This window comes from Corvus hawaiiensis, chromosome 26, assembly GCF_020740725.1.
Source record: "Corvus hawaiiensis isolate bCorHaw1 chromosome 26, bCorHaw1.pri.cur, whole genome shotgun sequence".
NCBI lineage: Eukaryota > Metazoa > Chordata > Aves > Passeriformes > Corvidae > Corvus > Corvus hawaiiensis.
Window position 1 is genome coordinate 2,335,671 of NC_063238.1, and position 20,070 is coordinate 2,355,740.

General features: G+C 41.7%; 1 pseudogene; it reads left to right on the plus strand.

Moving 5' to 3' along the window:
• The first annotated feature begins 248 nt into the window (after positions 1 to 248).
• LOC125317129 overlaps positions 249 to 20,070 on the plus strand; it is a 76,114-nt pseudogene continuing 56,292 nt past the window's right edge.

The following is a 20,070-nucleotide window of genomic DNA, read 5'->3' on the forward strand; positions in this document are numbered from 1 at the left end:
TTCTAATGCATTTTCTGTTGCTTTTAGCTATTCACACAGTTTCCAACAACAATTATTTTCTGCGGTCTTTGATTTCCACCTAGATCAATTCTCTTTAACTCATTCTCTATTTTGTCACATTGATTGTTGCCAGGTCTGCAATTTGCATAGTACTTTTGAAATCTCTAGAATTAAATGCCTGATTGAGCTGGCAAAAAACCCCCATCACAGTGTGAGAAATTGGACTTAGGCCATTGCTAGATCTTGACATGGATGTGCCCCCCTGCCCTGGGCAGTATTCCTTCATGATGTGTGTTGTTACGTTTGGGAAGTGTGAGTAGGGGGTTCAAGGAAACTTTCCGCATTGCAAAACTACAGGTCCAAAAGACTTTATTTTGGGTAATTTGCATGTGGCTTGTGTAAAGAACTTTTCTCTTGACCTTTAGTACTCACTAATTCACAACCAGGAACTATTTATGTTTCTTCACTCCCTGGAAAAGAGAAAGCTTTGGGGTGACCCAGTTGCGGCCTTCCAGTACCTGAAGGGAGCCTAAAAGAAAGATGGAGAGAGACTGTTTACAAGGGCATGTGGTGACAGGACAAGGGGGAATGGCTTCAAACTGACAGAAAGTAGGTTTAGATTAGCTACTAGGAAGAAATTTTTCACTTTGAGGGTGGTGAGGCCCTGGATAAGGTTGCCCAGAGAAGTTGTAAATGCCCCATCCCTGGAAGTGCTCAAGGCCAGGTTGGATGGGGCTCTGAGCAGCCTGGTCTGGTGGAAGATGTCCCTGTCCATGGCAGAGGGGTTGGCACTAGATGGTCTTTAAGGTCCCTTCCAACCTGAACCATTCTATCGCTCTGTGATTCTGTGATTATTTGAGATGAGATCTTGCCAAATTTGTCCAAATGCCAGTTAGTGGAGAGCAGCAGAAATCCTTTTGTACTCTTTCTTTGGTTACCAAAGTCATGTCTTGGAGGTGGCAAACACACAGCATGCTGCTGATTTTGATTTACAGTCAACATTTTATGTGCATTGAGTCTTTTTCTCCTTTAACTGAGCTGCCAACTTGCAAACCGCCTTGAGTAAAGCATCCAAGCTGTAGTACCTTTGGTAGAGAGAACACCTTGTAGCCCATGAAAGTTTGGATTATTTGCCTTCACACAAAAAGGTTTTTAAGAAGCAGCTACAAGAAAAAACATACAGGTAAACTTACCTTAAATAGTGTTAAGTTGCCTCTAGAACTATGTGTAATTTGGACACTCCAGGGAGATGCCTGATAGCAGAAGGAATTAAGAAATAGTTATTTACAGCTTCTGTACACAGGCGAATATTTTTAATGTACAAGGGGGCCAAGGGATTAAAAGAATATTTTGTAAGTGCTTATGCTCTTCACAATTATTGAATATGCAAAAAAGAATTAAAATATTAGCTTCTCATGTATACAACTGAAAAGGAAGAGACTTTGCAGAAGTTTGGGCAAATGTTCTCTTACTGAGATTTCTTGAAATTAATTTTAATTAATTTTAAAATTACAATTAATTAAAAAAATTACTATTAAAAAGTAATTAACTTGTAATTTTTTTCCTCTTAGCATAATCTGCAGGAACCATGGTGTTTGGATCTCAGTAGGCCTGGTCTAGTCCTAGATGATACTCAAAATAAATCGGTCATTATTATTGGTGCACAGTTATTATTAGAAGTGTAAGTTTAGGAAAGACAGAAACTGGAGGTAAAAGTTTGCACATTACGTGATGGGTGCTCAGTGCATTACTTTCAGTCAAAGGAAATGGGGATTACTTAGAAATGTGTCCAGAGTGCTCTACCAAATGCTTAATTATTGGGCCACGTAATTGATTTTGATATGACATCAAGCAGTCAACATCTGAGAGCAGACTGCACTGGTACTTTTATATAAAAAAAACCCCCAGATCCAAAACCAAAAAATCCAGCCGTGTTCCTTACCCAAATGAAAAAGGCTTTCACCTGAGTGTAGACCTTTGCTGAGTGTACACTTTCTTTTAAAAGAGATATTGGCAAGAGTAGCCTGTTGTTCAGGCAGTCACGGTTAATAATCAAAATGCTCTAAAAATGGAATTTGTGTGTTTGTGAGAGGCAGCATGGCAAATAATCCTGTGTTATGGTCTGAGAGGCAACTGTGCCTTCCTGTTTCTAGAAGAGAGCGGGATCGATGGCTGCTGATGCGGCTAATCGGAACAGCAGTGGGGGTGCTGGGGTTTTTGATTCATCAGATAATTAACTCTCTCATCAAATTGAAATGGAACCTGGTGGAAAGTTACTTGCAGGTGAGCAAGAGAAAGGCAGAGTGACATTTTCTGTGTGTGTTTATTAGAAAACGCAGTGTCAAGTTTTAACTGCCTGAAGGTACTGCCTGTCGAGGTGAGTGTGGAGATCAGATCCCCCTGTGGTCCTTTGTGTACACACATATTGGTGTCCTTTGCTACAGCCTGGCCTATGGTACAGTATAATATCTGATTTTGTTCCTGGTATGGGATTGATGAAAGCAACATTTAATATACCATGGCCTTCCTCTTCCTCCCTGTACACTGGAGGCATGTGCTGCTTTAGGTCTGGGTGATATCCAAGGGAAGGGATGAACCTTCATTAAGGTACTTAGTGAGTGTGGACCGGGTATCAGAGAAGTTATTTCTTTCAATGGCTGGGGCAGCTACATTTTCAGTAATAGATTATTGTGGAATTATTAATTTGCCCTTGATGGCTGTCATTATCTCTGTGATAATTGGAATGGTGGTGGTAAAAATCACTGAATGGCTAAACCCAATGTAAATGTTTAGGATCTCTGACCCTGACTGCTTGCTTTTCCTCACCTGTATAAGGAAGCAGGTGGTAAAATTTTCACTTGGCTTGTGATATCTGTGGTAGATTGTATAACTGTTGAAGAGCTTCTTATGAGAAGGGGTTTTGAGCTTTTGTTCCAGCTGAATCCTGGCTAGGGAGGGTCAGGAATCCTGTCAGCTGGTGCTGGGGGAAGCCTGTAAAACCATCAAGCATGGTATGCAGCCAGCAGCACTTTGTGCAGGGGGAGGCAAGGGTCTGGGCTGACAGTGCTTTTGTGCTCCGCAGCAGTGGCAGGGAGCTGCCAGAGGTGGTCCCCAGCACTCGCAGAGAAATTACCCCTGACTCCCTGACTCAGCCGAGGCCACAGCCCAGAGCAAGCGGCTGAGGAGGGCGCAGCTCTGCAGATTTGGGGCTAGAGCAAGGCAGATGAGCTCCTTGTCTGCACAGATGTGGTGGGATAGCTGACACTGCTGCAGCACTGCAGTGGCGGGATAGAGGCTCGTTAGGAAGGCCACACCATAGTTAGAAGTGGGAGTTGTTCTTTACTTGTCAGAGAAGTGGGAATGGTTGGAGCTCTGCTTTGAGAGAGATGAGAGTCAGCTTCGAGCTTGCAGATCAGCGTTAGAGGGCACACCAACACGTGGGGTGGTGTTGTGGATGTGTGCTGTAAACTCTGTGGAATTAGACAAAGCTGTCTTCAGGTATTTGGAAGAAGTCTTTTGGTCACTGGCCCAGATCCCTGTGGGAATCCAGTCAAACACCCCAATATCTGCTGGAAGTACAACACATCAGGGCACAAGCAATCCATGAGGTTTCTGGAGTGCATTGATAGCAACTTCCTGATAGGTGATCAAGAAGAAAGTGAGGGGACATACTCTGCTGGACCTTGTACTTGCAGAGAAGGAAAGACTGATCAGGGATGTGAGGGTTAAGGGCAGCAGTAACCATGCGATTGGGGTGTGTAGGATCCTGAGATGAGGGGGAAAAGGTGAAGGACAGGACTTCAGGAGAGCACTTTGATCTGTTCAGGGATCTGCTTGGAAGAGTCCCAGAGGAGATCATCCTGGAGAGAAGTGAGGTCCAAGAGGGCTGATTGGTTTTCAGGAGTTATCTCATCCATGGTGAGGAGTTGTCCATTCCAATGAGAAAATCAAGCATGGATTTACAGTGGACAACAACCTTCTACAATAGCATGTCCAGGAACAGTGGCTGTTCTTTATTTCAGCTTTAGCAAGGCTTTCATCACTGTCTCCTATAACAGTCTCATAGACAAACTAATGGTGTATGGTTTAGATGTTTGGACAGTGAGATGGATTTACGTGGCAGAACTGCTGGGCTCAAAGCATTATGATCAATGGCATGAAGTCCAGCCAGAGGCTGGTCCTCAAGTGTAGGGTCAGTCCTGGAGTCAAATACTGTTGGATATCTTCACTAATGACCTGGATGATGGGACAATGTTTTGGTGCACCCTCAGCAAACTTGCAGACAAAAGTAAAAGTAAAAGGAAGCAGTGCTTGACAGGCCACAGCTGTGGTGCCAAAGCCTCCTGGGCTGCATTCAGAGTGTTAGCAGCAGGCTGAGGGAAGTGATCCTTCCCCTCTCTTCAGTATTGGTGAGGCCACATCTGGAGTACTGGGTCCAGTTCTGGGCTCTCCAGTGCAATGGAGACATGGATGTGTCCTCTTGGAATCAAGACTATGGAACAATACTGGCAGCTGCTGAAGGACAGATCTCAATCACTTCACAGAAATGCAAGGGAAGAGTTATTCTGCAGAACAGATGGAAGCTGAATATATCAGAGGTAAATATTAAAAAAATGAACCAGTTTAGGTTTTCCATGAGGAAAGCATATATAATCCTCTTAGAATATTATTTCCCTTTTTTCTTATATACAAACTATGCATATGTTTATAAAATATATAAACAGTGGATAAATACACATGCAAATGTGTATATATGCATTTGTATGTATATACAAGCATGTGTGCATATATATACACTAAAATATAAGTACATAATACACAGAAAGAAACCACACTTTGACTCCAGGTCATCACAACAACTGTTACACACACTGTTGGTCTTGTTCAATTATAAATCTGTCCTATTGTATTATTAATACAGTAGGTCAGGAGGTAAGTTCTGACATCAGTACAAACATGTAATTCCTGCCCTGGAAGATCTTCCCATCTAAATACCTCCTTTAGCTGCAGCTGAGCAAAACTTTTTTTGTGCACTTTGCTGTTTGGCTGTGCTGCACAATGCATTTACGAAACATTGGTGGGACAGGCTGCTCGGAAGGCTGTAGCACTGTGACCTCAGAAACACCAGGGATGTGCTTGATCTGCACCCACAAAGTATCACAGCTGAGCCCTGCGGAAGGCAGCGAAGGACGTGGGAGTTGAGGAGTTCTGGAGACAGCACAGCTGTCTCGCAAACAAACGCAAACAAACAAACCAAAAACCCAGGGTGACCAAAACATGTGTTTTGAATATGAGAATGCCCAGTGTGAGAGATGTCCTTCTGTTTAAAATAAAGCAGGAAACACTTGCTCACATATATTCTGTCCACTAATAATAGCTGCAAATCCATGAAGGTAATTACTGATCTCAAACTTTGAAGGCTCCATTCAGGCAAAATGCCTGAAGACCCCAGAAAATGTTTTTTTGTGAATATTCTTAAGGTCCTTGAACCCTGCTTCTGACCTGAAAAGGAGTTTGAGGAATAACAATGTTTCCTTTATAGTGTTTTTAGAGATGGGCAGGAAGTCCTGGAAAAAACCCACGACTTGACTCCAAAAGTCATCATTCACCTTACACTTACTCACTCCCTTTTTTCTAAAGAGCCTGCATTGCTTGTTTTGGTCTTTCCCTATCATATACCTTCTGCCTGCAGAAATTTGTAGTACAAAAGAACACTGAAAAGCGGGACCTGGTCTGTGTGTGCTGATGACCTGGCTGCGTGTGCTTCTGTCTGGGCTGGTGGTTCTCTCTCTGGGTTCTGTGCTGGCAAGTGTTAGGTCTCCTATGCAACAAGTCAATAACACTGTGATAAACCAAATCTCTTACTCTTCCATATACTGGTTGTTTCAGTATTTTATGGGGAAAAAAAAAAAAATTATACAATTATACAACCCCATTGGAGAGGTCTTTCTTGGCCTTCAGCCTAAACCTGGATTCCACCACCCGTAATTTGTATAAAAGTGTCTGGGGTGAAATTGGTGGTGGTGGCGATGTAATTGACACTTAGCATGTGGTGTTTATAAAATAAATACAAGTGGCAGCTGGTATAACTCATAAAAACTCGGTGTTTGGAAGGGGCCTAAGCCAAAGACCATCAGTCCATATAAAAGTTCCTGTTGGTTTTAGATTGATCATTTAGCTGTGCTATGTGGATATTGCATGTGGCCCAGGTTAGTACTTTTATGAGGCACCAAAGCGACAAAATTGAGCCTTTCTGTCATTTACTATCCTGCTGTGTTCCATTTAATTATAGACAGGCAATTAACAGCATAGGTGAGAGAAAAAGTGAATGTTTTACTAGACTTACCCCAAACTCCAGCAACAGTAGGAAAAGGGAGTTTGCTGTTATGCATACAATAACCAACCAGGTTTAAGCTTTCTAAAGACTGAACTGACTGCACAAATCACTGAGGTTCATATGTACACCCTGCCCCACAGACAGCCTGAGCAAAGATGAGAGGCTGATGGGCTTCAGGCATCAGGTGGAGGCTGGGGGTTAGGACAGGGGCCCTCCTCAGTCGTTTTCCTCTCTCATTAGCCCCACTATGTGTATAGCAACACTGTCAGGAGCTTGAATTTTTGTGCATTGTTAGAAGCTATATGGGCATCTGTATTGTCTGTTAATTCTGGAAAAGTTTGTTAGTGAACAGAGCAAGGTGAGGGTCACACTGGAAAATTGTCCATAGACACATCTAACACACAACATGTAATAATTGTTGACCCTGTTTCTCTTTTTTTACTTCCCCTTGCAGTTCTTTTGGCAGCAGCTTCGCTGTCTGACTTGCCAGAAAGCACTGGGTATTTGAATGGCACTTCTATTCAACATCTTTTTAACATCAAGACATTTTTAAGGACATCTGTCTCATGTATGCTGGCTGTAGCCTTCGGGCTCCTCTGTGAGAAGAAGGTCCCAAATTCCATTTGGGGTGAGAAATAGCAGACAATGCTAAAGTTATCAGGCTGTGGGTATGGCTTTGCAACATCTGTCTTGGTGGCAGCGCTGGCTTGAAAAATACCCTGCACTAGGAGCTCTTTTCACCTGTGCTGTTCTCCACCCCTTTTGCGTTAGCTCAACTATTCATGCCATGCAGTGAAGGAAAGGATTTGTTTGCTGCGTGTTTTAAATCCTGGCTTGGTTCCCCAGTATGATTCCCTGAGTGATGCTCGGCAAGCAGTTACCTGGACAACTGCAGTCAGTTTTGTTTCTGAAAGGCCACCTGCTGTGCAGCCATGGCCTGCTGGCTGCTTTACATCTCCTGTAACTGCTTTTACTTGAGCAAAGTCTGTATAAAAACAAAGCCAGTGTCAAGTGGTTTCACACAACAGGGACAGTAACTTTACAGCCACCTGCAGAAGTGCCATAAGTGGCTGTGCAAGGCATGGACTGATGGGTTTGTGCTTCCAGCTTGGGAACACGGCAGCCACCAGTGCCAGCTGAGGGCAGCCGCAGGAACTCGGTGCTGCTCTGCAGGTGGCAGATGGCAGGTTGGGTTGGAGCTGCGTGTTGTTCATGCAGTTGTGTTACACTGTTTCTAGGTGGGGAAAAGTAGACTTTATAGTCTTTTTGAAGGATAATGTTTTTATACCACCTTCTTATGCACAAAGGAAGAGAATCCCTATCATCCTGCTGTTGTCCTTGGCCTTGTGACGGGGATAGAGGAGGCTTGCCTGGCCCTCCTCTGTAGGTCAGATCTTAAAATTTACTATGTTGCAATACAGCCAAACTTGGTAACTGCAGGCCAGATTTTGGGTTTTTTTGTTTGTTTTGGAAAGTGACATAATTTCCTTTATTCATCATTTAGAGGAGAATTCTGCTGCCCTTTATTATCTATCTGGAACCATATCTTGAAAAGAGATGCTAAAATTGGTCTCTGCTAATAGGATATAGATTGTTTGTTGCTGTTTTGCTGTTTTATGTCTGATCCTTTTTGAGTTTGGAAAGTATTCCTCCTTGAGGTTTTTCTCCCCTCTTCACCACCCTGACCAAACATATCTTCCTCCCCACCAACCATTCGCATTTTCTGTTGCTCTGTGGGTTTATACTTATTTATTTATTTGCACAGAAGTGCAGCACCCTAGGGGATGACTCAGATGTTCAAAAATAGGAGCATATGGCTAGTCGGAGGTGGCCACAAACCTTCTAGAAAATGCTTCCCAAGGGTTAGCTCTCCCTTTTGGTTTCTTTTGTTTTCTTTGCTTTCAGACATTTGTCTCCAGGAGCTCAGAGACTGCAGCTGTGATTTCTTTTTTTCCTTTGTGCTGGGTTGGTAACAGTGATTTGTGAGCCAAAGAGTTGAATCATATTTCCACGAATAAAGTCATCGCAGTATCAACATGATGCCTTTTCAAAACATAGGAATTAAGAGCTAGTTTAATTTAATTTAGTTGGAACCCTCCACCATTTTTATTAAACATAAACACACGTAAGTTGCTAAAAGCCTCTGAGAGATTTATTAAGGCTCCTAATTTAAGTCTTGTAGAAAAGTCTTCCAAGATTATACAATGAATAGATTTTTCATTCCACTAAGGGTTTAGATTTTTTTCCCCCCATTTAAATGTAATTTGAAGTGCTGCCTGGGAACACACTGTAATAATTTAAATCATCACACGTCTTCTGTTAGAAGTAGGGCTGTTCTGGCTGCCATGGTTGTTAACCTGGGAACAGATGACTGAAATGATGGGCTCTAGTCTGATGTGTCACCACACTAGAGCAGACACTGACATGCAATTCTTCAAAGGCAATTCATGGGCAACCATCATAACACTCTTTGGAAAAGAGACATTTAAGTCTCTGAGTCAAGAACCTGAAAGTCTTTAGTAGCTTCCTCCTTTATGTCAATGGGACTTTGCATGTTTAAAAGATGTGTTCAGCATTTTCCATGTTTAAATTTGTTGAAACCAATCTAGCTTTGCTGCTACATGCCAGCTAAGGCTCTGTCCTCCTCTGCCTTTAACTGATTTGTGAATAATTTACCATAGAGTGCTTTCAATTATACAACATCACTTTTAGTGCTCTCCTGGGTCATGGCCTGAGCCAACTGCAGTTGGACACCATTGGCATCCACCTCCCGATCTTCACCAGGTTTTGGAATTCAGCTGATAGCAAGTGATGGGCAGAGATGTGGGGCTCTGTGAGGGCCATCCCATCACTGCCCTCAATGCCCCAGGGGTGTCTGGTGAGTCACTGGTGAGCCCATTGCATCTGGAAGGGAAACGGAGATGCTGCACCAGCAATCCTTCAGCGTTCCTGCTGCCTGTCACTTTGGAATGGGGAAAAAGCCATCCACTCTAATTAAAGGAAAGTTGTTTAATTAAACAACTTTAAAGTTCTTTAATTAAAAGAAAGTTCACAAGTTGTTTAATACATTAATACAGAAGACCTTTTCCCATTGCTTTCGGGGTTATATAAGGAGGGAGAAAAATGCGAGAGTTTTACACCTGGATTTTATCCTTAAAATAACGATGCTGTCCCAGGAAAAAAGAGATTATGGGGATTTCCCAGTGTGCACAGGGAGTCCTTGATTTATTTTTTGAGTTTTGAAAAAGGAAATTGTTTGTGACACTTTTTTAGTCTGGCTCTTCTCTGCTCAAATGTGTCTATGAGATAATGCTGGTAAACCCTCTCTTGTGAACAGTTTACTGAAATTAATGAGATTAATTTCCAGGAAATGAAATTGCAAATACTTTATGTCTTCTGGATGGTATTTATTGTCATGTTGACATACAAAACCCTGTTTGGTGTTTTAAAGTAAGGATTAAAAAAAAAAGTATCCCGTGTGTTAATTTCCTCAAGAAATATAATTCAAATGAACAGTCACTTGTGAACTACCTGTAGCTTACAAGTAAATAAAAAAGCATCAAAGGGAAGGTGTGGGATCTCCTTTGCCTTTTGCCTTTTAAGATCAGTCATTTAAATAAATCTGAGATGTGCTGGTTAAAAAAAAATGCTACTCATGGGAGAAATCAGCAATTGTGGTAAGAAAAGAAGAAAAAAATGTTTGTTTTGCTGTGCAGGATCCAGTTGTAGTATAACTTGAAAGAAGCACTATCTTGCAGTCAGGAACCGTCCTGGGGGAAGCAGGTTGTGTGGAAGTCCCCTTCACAGCTGTTGCTGAGCAGCAGAGACAAATGTCAGTCTAAGTGAGACCTCACTTCTTTACAAAGACCAGGATGACAAAATCCCACTCCCCTGGTACCTTCTGGTGCTGAGTAGGCTCATGTGATGTACCCACTCCAGGTACAGTCACAGGCAGAGCAGTAGCTCAGCAAGCATTAGGCTGTTGAAGGCACTTAAGGCATTCCTCCATGGAGGAGCCCTACTGGATGTGTTGGAAGGGTCCAATTTCAGGGCTGATACCACTGGTGGGACATGTAGCATGTACAGCTGGCTGGAGCAAGAAGTTGGGGCTGTCCTCAGCTTTTACTGAGGTGTGCAGTACCTCTTGAGTTCCCTGCTGCTGGAAACAATGTCACTGGGAAGGTACCACATGTAAGTAACAATCTATGCACAGAAGTGTCTTAACCTTTGTGAGTTGGGAAGTATCAGACATGAAGTTACCTGTGTAACCTTACTGGTGAGCTTTGTTAAGGGCTTTGGCACATGACCTCTTTAATTTTTTCCTTTATTTTCTCTCCATTATGCTCACTGCCACCTGTCCGTGTACCCATAAAACTTGTGAACGCTATGAGAAGTTAAAAGGGCTTAGAGATGTTCAGAGATGACTCTGATGTTTGGTTTTTTTCTGAGAACTTGCTGTTTGCTACTATTTAAAATACTCAAGTGTTTTTTACACTCATTGACTTCAGCTGGTACCGAATTCTCAGCATGTCTACAAATTACCCCTGAGGTGTCAGGTAGCACATCCAGAGGATGCAAGTTTTATAAGCTTTTGAGCACTATTGATTAGTTCATTCGATGTATCAGCATCACTCCAGTAACCCCCACAAAGGCTGGACTTGAGTCTATTTTTCTAAGACAGAATTCAAGCATAATTTTATTTCCTCCTTCTAAATCCTTCCCTCTGTTTTGCACACTGTGGCCTCCTTTAAAAATGTAACATTTGTCTGATGCAGGATGTTGTTTTAATAGAAAAAAACGAGTGTTTGGGAAAGAAAATTATGTTGTGTGAGTGAAAATATATCATATAAATGTTTAAAGGAAGACTGTCCAGTAATGCCTTTTTTTCAATACTATAATTATTTTCCTCCGTCTTTTTCCTCCTTTTTTTTTCCTTACTGGAACTGGCTCACGGTGCAGATCTCTGCTGTTTGAGCTCCTAGTGCTGCTTACAGCAATGGAGTTGCTCCTTGGGGCATATGTGGGCTCCACACCTTTACAGGGAGGAGGACAAGGCATATATGTTCCACGTGGGTTTCTCGGGCATTTACAGACTGAGGCAGCATGTTGAGCCTTCAGGCTCCAGGACTGTACTCTTATTCTCTAGTGAATCCCATTTTTTCACTGCAATAGTTCACTCCTGTGAGTGCACTGTTCCAGGATGGGAAGTGGCATATCTGCCTGCTCTTGGGCTATTTGGTGCTAGTTCAGCAGCTCACTATCACATGATACCCGTGGTACCCAAATGATGCTACAGGGCTGAGGATTTTGTCAAGACAAAGATGTCTGAACTCACATCCTAGAGATGCAAGGCACTATAATAACCCCATAATATACCTGCAGCCTTTGAGAGGAAATTATGTTTATGGTGGTTTTTTCTCCTCTTTTTTACCCCTGTTACCCAAATTTTGTTTCTTCTACCTGTTGCAGGCACAGTTTCATTACAGCTGGTGCAGGAGCAGGCATAGCTTTGGTATTTTGTGCTGTCATTGGCAGACTCTTGTTCTTCTTAGAAGAATTGGGATATCAGGCTGGCCTGAAAAACCTGCTGCTGCTGCTTCTGCTTGGTGGCCTGCATTTTCACCATGCATTTACTGTTCTCTTCTTTCTATGGGTTTGTTTACAGGGGGCATTTGGGATTTTTTGAAGCAGAGAAAGAATTCTGCTATGGGTATGTACTGTGCGGGTGTGTGAGGAAATAGATGCAGGGGGTCAGGCTTGCCTCATTCAGTGTTTTTGCTGGGGGAGTATTAGGGAAGGGGGACTGAGAAGGGGGAAAGCTGGGATACGAGCAGGTACCAGATCAGTGGGTATGGAAGCCTTCGGACTTTACGCCTGGAAATCACTTAAATACAACACAGATTATTTTGTTCTAAAGTATAGCAAACAGACAAAGCATCTACTGTTTGCTTATTAGCTATTCATAGGGTAATTTTCTGTGTTGGTGCTGGATAGAAGAAGATACTTTGAAGTAAAGGAAAAAGCAGAGAAGCTCTTAAATAGGCTGTCCTCTCCCTCTGTAGCTGGCTCGAGCTCTCTGTTGTTCCTGCCAGCCTTGCTGTACTGTGCCCCTGTTCCTTGGTGCTTACAGATTAAACATTTGAAAAGATGCAATCACTGTTTGTTCCTAGTTGCAAAACGGAGGTGACCTTCAGCCTCAGCTGCCTTTGCTTTAGTCTTTCTGGCATGACACAACTTTTTAACCTTATGTCCATCTAAAAGTAGTTGCTTTTATTTTCATGTCTTTTATTCATTTTTATTGCTCATGATGATGATTATTCAATAATGACGTTCAAGTATCAGGATCTTCACTTCTTCTGGCCTGAATACCCTTCTTTGTATTGACTTGGAGATCAAGTCGAGAGCTAGAAATAAACTCCTGGCATTCTGAATCCCAATCCACTTTTTTGCTACTTTTTACTACAAGTAAAGTAGTTGTCTGATCGCTTTCATTTATCTCTGAATTTATTCTGGCTTGTATCACTCTAGCAATGCAGAAACAGAAGATTGTGGCATTTTCCACATGTAGCTATACCTTTGCTGGGAAAATGGGCAAAGTTTTTTGTGTGCATGCTCCCTGATATATTTGCTTTACCACAAGTTTAGCTGGGGAAAGCAGAGAAGGCATTGGGTTTCCACCCAAATCCTTTTTGTGGACTAACTCATAGTACAGGTCCCCAAACAGCTGCAGTTACACACCAAGAAGATAAAAGTTTGTGGCAGAAAGGTGAGACTCCGTGGGCTGGGAAGAGGTCAAGCCTTCTGAAGCCAGATTCATTGCTGAAACCAAAGCATTGTGTAATGAACAGCTGCATGCACAGGGGAAAGTGGATTCACTTCAGTTGTTATTTTACAATAAAGTTTGCTCTTTTAGCACTCAGTTGAGGATGTTTTCTAAAAAGAGCAGTGGATTCTGTCTCCTTCTATCTTCTCTTAGTGTTACTAGAGGGAAAAGTTAGTTAAAATTATTAACAACATAACTTCAGGCAGGGTTCAATAAGTTTTTGGCTCTCAATGTGGTACAGATAAGCAGAAACATTTTCATTTCACTGAACATGAGGCTCAGGGGAAATTTTGTTCCTCGTATTTTTTGTGGCATTAACAAAACACAGTTTACGGTGGATAAACTGAGTTGAAAGCTTGTGGGTTATGTTTCTCAAGAAATGATTTGGTTTTTTTTAGTTTCATTCTACCTAGCATAATGTAACTAGGGGAATTTATTGTACTCCGGAGCATGAGATTTTCAGGAAACTTCACTTTATTTTTACATAGACCATAGGATTAATTCTAAAGGTGAAACTTGCTCTGTAGGTACCATTTTTTTCTTGATGACTGGCCAAAGCTTGTGGTTTATATTACAACAAAAACAAAAAGTATACTATGCCACCTTTCATTTCCAGCCTGTGGAGTACTCTCGACTTTACCTTCACTGCCACACACATACAGTGTAATGTGCATATTTGACTTGAAAGCAAATATCTCAGGATATCTTTTCCTTAGAAAAAATGGAGATAGGAAGAAAAAACAATAAAATCACATATGTCTATTTTTAGTTTTAGTGCAGGATTGGAATTAAGTAGAATATAATGCAAGATATTTGGATCCTGAAGTAAATAAACCAGATTTTTTTTTCTACTTCAAATTAAGCTCATTCCCTCTGAATTCCAACACCTCAAATATTAGATCTCTTTAAATCCTTTGGAAAAAGATGGATTTTGTTACAGCTATTGGTAAAAACAGCATTATTAAAATTTTGCTTAGTACACAGAGTACCTACCTAGGTGATTGTTGTAATTCTGGTTCTAAGGCATGATATACCTTGAGTCTGTCCCTACTCCCTGTGAGTGTACATGCGGGTGTTGAGCGTCTGGTGCCTAGGAATGGCTGCTGGGATTCTCCCTCTTCCAGACCCACTTTCTCTGTCTGCAGCACCCTGTGGACCAGCTCTTTAAGCCTGGATGTATTTTGACCCTGGCATTTTTCTTCCCAGGAAATAACCACCCGTGTTTAGTACAGCCACCTGGTGAACTTGTTAAACTCTAGGCTATTTGTAGCAAGAACAAGAAGAAGATTAAGGGTCAACAGGAAGAGAAGAAAGGAGAAAAAAGAATTTGAACAATAAGAGGACCTCAAGCTTCATCAATTTAAGGCAGGCTGACAGCTGACCATTTGTCCAGTCCACTAACCCCAAGATTATACCAGATTAGGGTTTTTTACAGGCAACTCTTGGCATGAGATCTTCCTGCATCTTGGCAGGTAGCTTTTTATGCATTTTATGATCTCTTACTCTGTTCAGATCCTAATAATGACAAAACTCTAACCCTGGGCTAGGGAAATAATATCCTCACATCTTTTAACAGATTATCACTGACCTGTTGACCCCGTTTTGTTGCCTGGAAGATAAAATTAAAACGTGATATTGCTTTCATCCTTGCTGCTTGCTGAGGAGTCAAGCAGAAAATTCAATTACTATTACAGCTGCCAGATTATGTTCTGTTCCTGTGATCTGTTGTTCTGCGAGTTGTTCTAGCTCAGCCTGAATTTCCACAGTTTTACTTAAATAAATTTACTTTTAAATGATCTCAATGCACATGGATGCAGATTGACACTTAAGAAATGAACATTCAGCAAAGCTCTGATTCAGCAAAGTCTTTTGAAGTGCTCATTGAAGCCATTATATTGTGTTATTTAGATGTAACCCGAAGTGCTGAGTGCCAGTGGTAAGTGCAGTACACCATAGTTTTCTGCTATGTGTGCTGACACCAGTGTCAACCTGCTTGGTTCCACTCCTGTGAGGAGTGCAAGAAGAGATCGGCTTTAAATGAATTAGCTGAGTTCTTTAAATCAAAAGGAAAGATTTATTTCCTCTATGGAAATTATTTTGAGGTATCAGGTTTTGTGAGAAAGGATGCAATAATTCATGTCACTGGCAGGATGCTCAGAACATTTTTTACTCCTTTCTCTGACTCAGATTAAGAACTTGCTGGACATGAACATCTTGGCCTTCATTCCAACCATCCTCCTTGGTGTGTTCAGAGGTCTTCTAGGGGGTTTCTTTTTTCCCCTAAATTTAAAGATTAACCAATTATGTATGCAGCTCTTTAATTCAATTCCAAAATCATCCCTTAGAAAAACAAGCAACCTGTTGGAGACTGTGCTTATCTTTGTAAGTAAATAATATGGTTCTCTGAATTATCTAACATTTACAGTGACTAATGAGGGCAGGTCACAAATTGCTGGATGGAAAAGTGAATCTGACCTGCTGGTACTTAATAACGTGCAACAGAGTAAAGCAAACACGTGGATTCCCAAAACACAGATATGTATTTAATGTTGGTAGGTATATAAGAATAGAGAAGAGGTCTTTTTATTTGTTTGGTTTGGTTTTTATGCTTGAAGTATTTTACCTGTGGGGTTGCTCTCCCACTGCTTACATTTATCAGCTTAGTGACATGTAGCAGTTGTGTTGGTGTGCTTTTGCATTTATTTGCAATCTATGGAGAGCTCAAATGTCCTTATAAGACATGATGGCATGATGGATTTACATCTAGGCTTTGGAGTTTCCATTTGGAATCATATGTTTTTGGGGAGAGTCATGCTGTTGGAAAAAAAGGGGTATAGGCAAAGTGTTCCTGTATTTTGAACATTTTAATGCTTTTCAGTTTTATGCTTTGGTTGTTATGAAGAATATTATGACCTTAATAATCCTATAAAGACAGGCTGAGAGAGTTGGGGTTGTTCAGCCTGGAGCAGAGCAGGGTCTGGTGAGATCTTAGGGCGGCTTCCAGTACCTAAAGGGGAGTGCAGAAAGGCTGGAGAGGGACTTTTTACAAGAGCATGTAGTGACAGGATGGGGGGAATAGCTTCAAACTGAAAGAGGGCGGGTTTAGATTAGATATTAGAAAGAAATTCTTGACTGTGAAGGTGGTGAGACACTGGACAAGGTTGCCCAGGGGAGTTGTGTACTCCACATCCCTGGAAGTGTTCAAGGCCAGGTTGGATGGGGCTTTGAGCAACCTGGTCTAGTGGAAGGTGCCCCTGCTCATGGCAGGGGTATTGGAACTAGATGATCTTTCAGGTCCCTTTCAATGCAAACCATTCTATGATTAAATGGGAAGAAAGAAAATCTTCAGAACTTTTCTACTGGGCTTTCAGGAAATTGTGCAAATTTGACATTCTCTGCAAGTTTCTTTAGTGAAGACCTACTTGTTGTAATTTTTCTTTATTTCCACTATTTTTGAGAAATTGTTTCTGAGGAGTTTTCCGGTCTTTTAAAGTGTTGAGATCTTTAGGGAAATTGGTGCACATTGAAACCCCTTTCTTCTGCCCTCTTATAGGCAGACTTGCCAGTACGCTTCATGTATGCCATATCTGTTTTTAATATATCCTGCTTTCTCTTCTCTCCCTCTTGGAGTGAGGGTTGCTCAACTGTAGACCAAGGAGCTGGCCACCTCCTCCCATCAGCCCAGACATCCCTTCAGCAGCTTCCACTCAGAGCCAGAAAAAAATACCTAAGTTTCAGGGAAAGACAATCACCTTGACTGCATCAACAGCCTGCATGATACTGGGAGGAAAACAATTAGTATTTTAAATATGAGAGAGGAAACTTTTGGAGCTACAAGTGTAAATAACTGCAGGTTGAGGCACGTGGCCAAATCTCTGCAAGCTCTCCACAGACTGGTACAGATCCACATCTCCCATTGGTTTATCTCTCCGGAGGGTCAGAAGGAGCGCATTTCATTTAGTCATTGGAGGTTCTGTGTGTGCTCTGGCAGTCCACCACCTCCTCTGCCTAGTCCTGCTCTTGGTCAGAGCAGCAGTCTGCTTGTTGGGTTCTCTGTTGGCACATCAGAGGTGAAATCTGACCTGGGTAGGAGCAAGAGGAGGAGGAGGGATCCCGGTGAAAGGACTGTGCTGCAGCATGCCCGTGCTGTTGATGACAGCTGAATTTCAGCTCCTCTTAGCGGCAGGATGCTGGCATTTCTGTTGGCAGCTGTGTTTGCTCACCATCTGCGGAGGGAACACACCCCGATGGAGCTCTCTTCTAGCTTTTTGCTTCCAGGTTTGAAGGAGTGAGTAAGGTCTGTAGGGAAAACAGGATTTCTCAGCTTTAGGGAGAGCCTTTCCCCTGCGCAGCCTTCTCACGTTTTGCTACAGCTTCGCTCCCCCATCTCGCTGCAGGTTTGTGCCTTTGTGCCGTTGAGAATGGCAATGAGATGTCTTAACTAAAATCCAGTTTTCAATCCAGCAGGACGAGGAGCGGAGTCCCGTGTGTGACTCCCATTACTCTTGTGGAAATGCCATGGTTTCCAAAGGAGCTCCGTTTGCAAGAGGTCGGGTTTGTAACAATTATTGTTTTAACAATTTGGAGCTGGAGTGCTATGTTTGACAGCCATTTCCCCTACCACTGGGAAACCTTTGGCTTTCTCATGGTGCATTACAGAAGCCTTGCACAAACTGCTTAAGCACATAAAAAACACTGCTTATTACTCTCTGGAATAAAAACCAAAACATGCTTCAACGTAAGCCAGTAAGAGCCAGTACGTTAGAAGACACTGCAGAATTAAATGTAAGATCATCTAGCAAAGATTTAGTGCCAGACATAAAGAAAACACTAAGAAAACTCCTAAGGGTTATTTTATGTTGTTTAAGAGTGGTGTCTTGCTGACTCCAAAAGTTCACAGAGTGGTTAGCACCTTGCCAGCTCATACCTGAAGATGGGAGAACAGCATGTGTTTTGTAGGGCTGTGGTGCTTAAAGAGCTTTTCTGTATATACATTTTTGCCTTAATCCTGTATTTTTTTAAATTCTGCTTTTTTTTTTTTTTTTACCTTAGCTTTGTAGCATGAACTCTTATTCAGACTGTTTTTCCTTTTCCGTTAGCTCTAGAAGATCCTGCTCAGGTCACAGTCCTTATTTTATTATAACTTGGCAGAAAAAGGCAGGAAAGAAACTGATCTGAGAACCATACCTTTTTTTTTTTTTTAATAAACTCACATAATGAGGCAGCTGAAAGAAACTATGTCACAGTGACTTTAATCAAAAATAATCTTGTATAAACCAGTTTGCATTTAAACTTGGAAAGAACCCATCACAGTATCTTCCACACCCACAACATAACCCAGAGTACCATTCCTTTGACTGGAATTGAATATCTAATCTTCAGCCCATAGATTAGACGAAGCTGTCTTCTAAGTGCCCTTCTGCCCCTTGGCCTGCATTTGCTTCTCCTCAATTCATCACCTTTCTCTCTGTGAGGAAATCACAATGTAGATAATGTTTTTCCAAGAATCTGGCAGAGCTATCTTTCTTTTTCTATTTTTTTTAAAAATCACATTGACTAATGCTTCTCTTCCAAAAGCTCAGTGTTTCCATGGGCAGGGTGGACAATTTAAGTATTTATATGCATATATACTTAATATATAAGCTGTCAAAACTTTAAGAGGATACTTGAGAGGATTATTTTCCTTTCTACCTAGCTGTGAAGATAGGCTACTGCTTTAAATGTGTAGCCACTGGCTCCAGGCTAGCTGTCCTTCTAGCTCCCTTTGGACTTTGGAATTTTGGCAAAAAGTTGACCTGGGTTTGAACTGTCCCAGAGTCAAGTTCTCAAAACCAAAACCTGACCTAAGCTTTGTGAGGACTGAACTACTCCCAGTTTCATCTGTCTGTTGTAGATGTGTTCTGCCCATAAACTTATAAATTTTGAGATACAGGGAAACAAAGGCTTGAGATACAATAATCTAACAACTCGTCACAACTGCACACAGCTGAATCTTGGCTTAAAGGTTTCCATAAATGTACTATCTGAGTTGCTTAATAGCTGTCCACAGAGGGGATGAAACCTTGTGCTTGGAAAATATATTATTACTCTGGTTGTGTGTTCCTGTAATTTTTCTCCAGACGTCTACTGAAATATTTTCTAAATATTTTTTATTTTGGGCGTATCTTCATTTGTATAGAAATGTAAATTAATCTCAATTAAGATAAAAACCTGAACATTAGATTTGAATGAAATATAACTGTTATACTGAACATATATTATGATGAAAAATATGCATCACTGAAATGCAGTGCAGTCATCTCATGTAACAACTCCCTTTTGGTGAATGCAAAGCAGCCGGTGAAAACACCTTCTGCTGTGTTCTATTCCAAATGTTTTTGGTTTCATTCATGTTTACATCAAAATGGACATATGGAAAACTAGAAGGACCTGATAAAGTATCTTCAGCTATTTGGATTGCAATGTCTGTGTCTCCACCATGTAGCAACTAATTAGCTTTAGGCTTTATAGCCTAGTATTGCTAGGAAATCTAGGAACTTCTTTCTGTTGATTAACTGAGTATTAATCCTTCCATAACACCCTCATGAGAGAAGGGAAGCAATAAGTTTGCAAGTTAGAAACAAGTCACTGTTTCTAACTGTTCATACGGACCAGGGACTTCAAATTTGCGTAAACGGGGAGGAATTCAAATTGAAACAGTGGACCCTTTCTGACACACAGCGTAATTTCAAGTTCCAATGGAAAAAACCTTAATGAAAGATGCACAGATCCCAAGTCCCTGCTGTGCACAAGTGGCAGCCTGCAAAGAACTCTGCATATGGCTGCATCTCCACCACCTGCCACAGTGCAGGGTGGGCAAGCTGGCTGTGTGTAGAGCATTCCATGTGCTCCAAATCTTCCTGGAGGTACC